This window comes from Micropterus salmoides, unplaced genomic scaffold (assembly GCF_014851395.1).
Source record: "Micropterus salmoides isolate LMB-PRFRI ecotype aquatic unplaced genomic scaffold, ASM1485139v1 Ms_hic_scaffold_3237, whole genome shotgun sequence".
Taxonomy (NCBI): Eukaryota; Metazoa; Chordata; class Actinopteri; order Centrarchiformes; family Centrarchidae; genus Micropterus; species Micropterus salmoides.
In genome coordinates this window covers 1-6485 of record NW_024042526.1, presented here as the reverse complement: position 1 = coordinate 6485, position 6485 = coordinate 1, and the positions used below count along the sequence as shown (strand labels likewise).

Below are 6485 nucleotides of genomic sequence, written 5' to 3'. Positions count from 1 at the left end.
TGAGTGTTACAGAGAACTGTTCTCTGGTTATAAAGAAGGTCACAGTCGAGGATGTTGGACGTTATTACTGTCAACAGTTCATATCAGGACAAAACAAGCTCCAGACTCTCTGTTTTATCTGTCTCTTATTATCAGTGAGTATTTCCATCATAATGTTTTCAGCTCAAACTGTCTTGTTAGAACAATATACTGAAACATTACAATAATTATGATCACAGTGATGAAGTTAACTTTACTCTTGTTGTCTTTCTCTCACAATATCTCCATCTTCACCAGTGACTGAACATAAGAACGCTGATAAGGTGACGTTAACCTGCTCTGTGTTGAAATATGGACAGTCTGTAGACACACAGTGAAGTGGCTGTATGAGGGTAAAGATGTGGACAAAGATAACAAAGAAATGAAAACATGGCAGGCTGACTGCTACGCCGCTGTGTCTTTCCTGGATTCTCATTTTAGTTACAAATCAAAGTCTAACTTGAAGTGTGAAGTGACAGATGGTTACTCTGGAAAAGTGCAGCTGTTCACCTTCAGCCCTCAGTCCTCAGGTGAGAAAACAGGTGAGAATATGCTGAGCTGGTGTGCGTTTCCCGAACAACCACGTAAGGTAACGTTGAACTATGTTGGTACGATGCATCGTTACTCAAACAAACATCTGAAATACGACCGTTTCCCTAAACTGTCATACTTTGAACTAATTAGTTTGAGCCAACGTAGGTCGAACTAACATGTTTCCAGGTGTGTTCGTCTGACTTTCACAGCACGAAACTCAGAAAATGTCATATTCTGCTAAAATATGTCAGTTGTGACCGATATTAAGTGACATTATTTTGCTAACTTATTATTTAGGCTTTTTATATTATTGTCGTACCGGCAATAACAAAAAATCAACAATAGTGTTAATGAAATCAACAATATAAATAATATATAACCTAATCATTTTATTTAGCCTAAATATCGGCTATAACTGAGAAGAAAAAATTAAGAACTATTAGCGATTACAAGACATTTAGTGAAATAGGTTTAGTATCTTTGTGTCAACACTGTAACACTATTATGAATCCCTTGGCATCTGACATCTAGGTTTTGAGAACAGCTCAGTGCGCTAAGTGTCTGAGCTTACGCATGTTCTCTATTGAGACAGATACGACTCCCGTGAGTTCTCTATTTATCTTTGTTATAAAGGCAACGAAAACTCTCAGGGATTTATTCATTACAGTACTTTCCTGGATTTTATGCTGTCGCTTTTTATGTTTGTAATGAAGACTAGAGAACACCCATCTTCCCCAGAGGCCCAGAAACGTATACATGTAGGTAATATTAAAAGTCTTGTCTTTACATTCTCCGTTTTGTCCTTTAACCTTTGTACTGGGTGACTAATATTAAATTAAGTTATTGTGAGCAGACGGGTAATCTGTGAGAAAAACACCTGCTGTTTGTAGATGGTCTACACTGAGATACTTAGTAGCCTACTGAATCAATGCAACCCTACCCATGACCCCACAAATACATTTAAAAGTACTTTTACAACTACATTTATTTTAAATTGACCTTAAACATGTTTGTACAGCAGGATTATCTAACATTCCCTGCTTAAAACACATCACATCCACCTCCTAACACTGCATTTTCTGCTCTCTGTGACGTAGTCACCGTGAACTAAGCTTCTAACCACAGGTCAGGAGCTGTAGTTCCAACTATGCAACTTAACAACAGTTGGTGCGAACGTTCGTCTGAACTATTTTAGGAAACAGTTGCGTCGCAACTGCAAAGTTCCAACCAAGGAAGTTGCTACCGCAGTCAGCAACGATGCTTTTGGGAAACACACCCCTGTTCAAGATGATTAAAACCACCAAAACATTTGATTATTTGATGACTTTTCACAGTGATGAACTTTACTCTTGTGTTCTTTCTCTCGCAATATCTCTGACATCTAAACCAGCAACAACAACAACAACTAAACCAGCAACAACCAATGATACTTCAACAAAACTACAAGGTAGTAACTCATCTTTCTCTAGAGTCTCTCTGTCTTCCTGTCAGCCTCTTTCTCTCCACATACATGAACTAAAACGAACTTTTTTATTGATTTTATATGTTGATTTTTAAGTTATAAAGCCAGTCATCAAAGTATAAATCATAAAATGGAAAGTGATTACATTCTCTCTCTCTCTTCTTCTTCTGGAGTCTAAAGTCTGAATGTCAGAGCGACACTCGGCTGTGGGTGGAGATATTCTCTTATTCAGTCAGTCTCACTTACTCTACTTACTTGTAGGCTGCCTCCCTCCCCTCTCTCTCTCTCACTCTCTCTCTCTCTCTCTCTCTCCCCTCTCTCTCTCTCTCTCTCTCCCCCTCTCTCTCTCCCTCACCCCAACCGGTCGAGGCAGATGGCCGCCCACCCTGAGCCATGGTTCTGCTCGAGGTTTCTGCCTCTTAAAAGGAAGTTTTTCCTTGCCTCTGTCGCCTAGTGCTGCTCTTGGTGGGAACTGTTGGGCTTCTGTAAATATCATCACAGAGTACGGTCTAGACCTGCTCTTTTATGAAAAGCGCTGTGAGATAACTGTTGTTGTGATTTGGCGCTATATAAATAAAATTGAATTGAATTGAATGTATTTTTGTTTAAACACACACGCTTACTGTTTTATTTATTTATTTTATTTTAAATATTTTTTATTTTTTTAACACACACACTTACTGTTTTATTTATTTATTTAATTTTAATTAATTTTATATATACATTTTTTTAACACACGCTTACAGTTTTATTTATTTTATTTTTAATATATTTTTTGTTTTTTAAACACACACACACATACACACGCTTACTATTTTATTTTATTTTATTTTTAATATATTTAAATTTTTAACATACACACACGCTTATTGTTTTATTTATTTATTTTATTTTATTTTTCATATTTTTTTAACATACACACAAGCGTACTTTTTTATTATTTTATTTTATTTTTAATATATTTTTATTTTTTTAACACACATACACACACATGAATGGTTATGAGTGTATATTGTACTGCTAACTGCTCTATGCCAAATTCAAGGTTCTTAGAAGAACCTTGTTCTTAAGGGGGGGATGTTACGACCCCTTCCTTCTCCTGCAGGAGGCTGCAGGCAGGGAGGCTGATTGGGCTGCACCTGTGCAACTGTCTTCAGAGCTTATTTAGCCAGGACTGATCAGTGTTTTGTCTTTTGTTCGACTTACAGGCACAACAACAACCAACGATACTGCAACAAAACTACAAGGTAGTAACTCATCTTTCTCTGGAGTCTCTCTGTCTTCCTGTCAGCCTCTTTCTCTCCACATAATAAACATATTAATCTAACGTTTTATTTTAGTCTTTTATTTAGTTCTTAATTATTATTTTTTTCTGTTCTACAGCTCGTGCAGATTGTTCTGCTCTGGACTACATAATGTTGGTTATGCGTGTGGCTGAACTCCTCCTAATTACTGTGATTACTGTTCTTCTCATCAGAGCTCGAGGTGAGAACATTCAGACCAACATTTGTTCACACTGATTAACATAACCTGTAAGTTTAGAGCTGAAATATTTCTCTGTGATTTATTTACCTGGTAACCAGAGACTACCTGACAACAACACAGTGACCTACAGCAGCGTGAAAGCTTCCTCTTCTTCTGCTGGAGCCTCAGCTGATCCCAGCGACCTCTACGCCACCGTCAACAAACCAAACAAATAAGAGACCACAGTGTAGTTACAGCTCATATCATTACAGGTAATTTACACTGAGAACTGATAAATGTTTTATTATTTGAATTATTTTATGATAATATATGGGACATTTAGCTTGATGAACTTGCTGTCAGGCACTTTAATGTGCTAGTGCTGTGTTGTAGTTAAACATGTATTAGTTTTTACTGTTATTTCTGTATCAGCTGTTATTGTTTGATATGCAGTCATTTTAACATCTATATTTCTGTAGAGGTTTAACACCTCCAGAGCTCTTCACACCTTCAACAACTTCCTTTCATGTGGTGAAACACGTCATTGTCACAAATAAAAAGTGTGACAATGACGTGTTTCACCAGTAGATCACTTGGGTCTTCTGACCAGAGCTCTCTGGTTGTTCTTCGTGCTCGATTGAAAACAGTAGAAGTATTGGCTCCGACACTGTGGAACGCTCTTTCTTTAGACTTACGTTCCTCAGTCTCTTCACGCCTTTAAAAAGCAGCAGCAGACTCTTTTCTTCAAACTGGCCTTTGTCTCGCCTCGTGCTGTTTAGTGTTTGTAAGTCACTTTTACTGTAATAAACCAGACCACCATCTTTCTCTGACCTTAACCAGCTGCTGCCAGAGTCTAAACATAACTGTGTCCAAGTTTAATAATACTGAAAGCAGATGTTGTATTTTGCAAGATTGAAGAACAAATCAGGGAATATTTTATTGTTACGTTCAATATCAAAACTTTGTGACTTTACTTTTTTACAGTGTGTAACCAGAAACTAAATCCAGTCTGTGTTACGTTTCCTTCAACATGTGTTTACTGTGGCACATTAGTTGTAAACAAACTTAATTTCTAGGAGACAAGTTAGAGCAGTGAGAATGGACATTTTGTGAGTATAAACCTTGAAATTAATAATATCTGCATCTTCATACGTTCAAACATGGTGAGAAGAGAAGATGTAAATGTCACAAAGACACAACTAGTTATTTAAGCAGAGTGTTTTTATCTGCTTTAAAACACGTCTGGTTGTTAGACCGGTTCAGAAGCAGCTCTGCATGACGACTGTTGGAGCCTTTAGATCTTTTTTACAGCAGACGTGTTTAATTGTCAGGACTCTGAAACTGAAGCAGCTAAATGGAATCCAGCCATCATTAATTGTTTAATTTAAACCTGTTTTCCTGATGTGCTGTGTCAAAATGTCTTCTATGAAAAAAACAGATGTGTGTGTTTTGGTCAGGTTAGTATTGAATATTTCCTCTTCAGGCCAGTAGGGGCTGATTAATGTTTTTGTGCAGGTCCTGACTGGGACATAATATAATGCTCCTGAACACTGAGTTGTTTTAGATCGAGGGAAGTTTCATCAACTGCAACAAGTCAAACTTTAAGTTCTCTGCATCTCACACTGTGAAATCATCTGTGTTTGTTTAATGAAGCCATCAGTTGGCAGCAAGCCAGTAGGACTGTTTGCTGCCAATTTAAATAGTCCCCAACAAACGCACAATTTCCTCCTGTTTGTTTGATAGAAACTACAGTGAGCAGCTGTTTGAGGACATTACTGAGCTTTTAAACGTAAAACTAAATACCTCTGAGGTGTTTTTAAAGATTTACATCTTCAGTAGGAACCAATGGGATCAGAGCGGAGAGCTACAGACAGGAAGTCAGAAAGCATTGAGTGACTAAGGCTACGGTCACGTTGGGTTAGGGGTATGTTGATGACTCTCCCCATGTTGTCCGACGACTCCACAGTTTGGGACAGAGAGCCAAAGGCAAGTTCACAGGCCAGCACATGTCACTCTGAGCTCTCCTGGCAGTGTGGAGAATATGAGTCTGTTAAGTTTAGGCATTGAGCTGTGATGGTTATGTTTAGTAGAAACCCACCGGTAAGGAGACAGATCCCATGAGTGCTCCTGAGAAGAACATATTGAAGGCCAGGAAGGAATCGAGCAGGCGGCACTGATCGGGTATTTACAAGGTTCCTAACTGAGTGAAATGACCCGGAAGTGTTTAAGTGGCAGCCACGATAAGAGCGGGCTGAATTCTCTAAATGCATTTAAAGCAACTCACTATTGTAGTTTCACTACGACAAATGCACATAAATGTACAGGAGCATCTAAAAAATATTAGAATATCTTGGAAAAGTTCATTTGAACTGAACCAGACTGAGAGATTAAAGGATCAGGAAACATTTGACACATGACGCAGGTGTTCTGAGTTAATTAGCTGATTAGAGCTCTTCTCAGGTCGACTTTTCTCTATTCTGAAGTCTTTATTCTAACTTTTTGAATAACAGAAAAAAATTTACTTTTTTGTGACATTCAAATGTTTTGATGCACCTGTAGAAACAACAGAGCATCTATTTAACTAATGTGTAAACAAGATCAAACGTTCCCATCCCAGGAAACTCTATATATATGTTTGAATACATTTTACTCTTTACGTTGAATTTTCTCTACTTGTATATTGATTTTGTTATTATATTGTGTCAGCATTTTAATCCTTTTTGTTTTTTCAGCAGTATCTATGTTGTTGTTACTTCCTATGAGCAGCCTAACTGATGGTTAAATGTACCAAATGAAACATCCTTTCTTAGGAGGTGTGATTCTGTGTTGGACAGGAAACCTTTTGAAGTGAGCAGCATTGAGTTTGTCACTGTACTCATCTTCCGCGTGTTATAAATAAAGTTGGTTAAAAAGAAGCTGGTGTAAGTGCAGCCTGGTTCTCTGAGCACCGCGGTTGTCTTTTATGAATTCTCCTTCACATCTTTCCTTGACCTCATGACGTTTTCCA

General features: G+C 37.7%; 1 long non-coding RNA gene across 1 annotated transcript; it reads left to right on the top strand.

The window, feature by feature from the left end:
- The first annotated feature begins 1977 nt into the window (after nucleotides 1-1977).
- LOC119884164 lies at nucleotides 1978-3657 on the top strand. Its single transcript, XR_005440947.1, has 4 exons — nucleotides 1978-1999; nucleotides 3223-3261; nucleotides 3398-3499; nucleotides 3598-3657. It is a non-coding gene; the product is annotated as an uncharacterized LOC119884164 (long non-coding RNA).
- Nucleotides 3658-6485: the final 2828 nt, after the last annotated feature.